Source organism: Myotis davidii, unplaced genomic scaffold (assembly GCF_000327345.1).
Source record: "Myotis davidii unplaced genomic scaffold, ASM32734v1 scaffold1097, whole genome shotgun sequence".
Lineage (NCBI taxonomy): Eukaryota > Metazoa > Chordata > Mammalia > Chiroptera > Vespertilionidae > Myotis > Myotis davidii.
In genome coordinates, this window is record NW_006288117.1 from 1 (window position 1) to 1,102 (window position 1,102).

General features: G+C 49.4%; 1 pseudogene; it reads right to left on the bottom strand.

Annotated features, from left to right (window-relative positions):
* Positions 1 to 110: 110 nt before the first annotated feature.
* The window catches only part of LOC102763002, a 4,112-nt pseudogene continuing 3,120 nt past the window's right edge, over positions 111 to 1,102 (bottom strand).

Genomic DNA, 1,102 nt, shown 5'->3' on the forward strand with positions numbered 1-1,102 from the left:
GTAGGGCACATCCTGGGGGGCATCAGATGCAGCCTGGAGCAGGGGAAGAGAGAGGGATGAAACATGATTGGGGTTTGAGAGCCTTGGGGCCTGGGGAGGATGGGACTCACCTGACTGTCCATCTGTCTGTCCTCTTCTGCTTGTCTGTCCTTCATGTCCAAAAATTCCCCTGATAGGAAAGGAAGAGAGGTGGTCATTCCCTGCCTGAGTCTTGATGGTGAGTAGTTCACCTGGGCATACACACTCCCTGGGAGCCTTCATCCTGCCTGTTCTGCTGGGGAGACACCATGAGACAGAACAGTGTCTCCTTGATTTCATTGTTGAAATCCTCCTGTCACTTATGGTCATGTTGCCAGATCCAGCAATAAATTAAAAAGATCACACTGCCTGACCAAGCAGGACTTTCTCTGGAGATGCAAGGATGGTTCAATATTCGCGAATCAATAAATGGGATACACCACATAAACAAAATGAAGGATAAAAATCACATGATCTTACCAATAGACTCTGAAAAAGCACTTGTGAGAATGTTTCATATTCATGAGGTTGAAAAGGATGAAAGATGACCATACTTCTGAACATCTGTGCTGCCAGTGAGTGTATTCTTCCTAGGTTTTCTGATTTGAGATTTTGGAGAAATCTTTTTCTCAGCTCACCTTCTCCATCTATTTGGTTTCCAGCAGATGCTCTGAGCCCACCTCCTGTGACCCAGAATCACCCCCTTCCCTACTCACCTGAGGTTCTGCCTTTGCTCTGATGCCGATGTCGGAGGAGGAGGAAGAGAAGAAGGGAGAGCAGCAGGACCAAGGCCACCAAGACCCCTATCCAGTACCATTTGGGACCTAGGACAATGTGACTTCATGAATGAGCCAATGATACCATTTAATGAGCACCTACTTGCGAGGCACATGCTGGGACCTGTCATTTATCTCCTCTCACCTCACAGCAGTCATGCACCAGGCATTGCTGACCCAACCACCCACTTCACTGAGGCTCAGAGAAGTTAACCACATGCCCCAGGTCACCCAGCCTGGATGGGACTGGGCAGGGATTGGAACCTGGGACTGTGGGTTCCCTGTGCTGGCCTCACAGCCCTACCCCA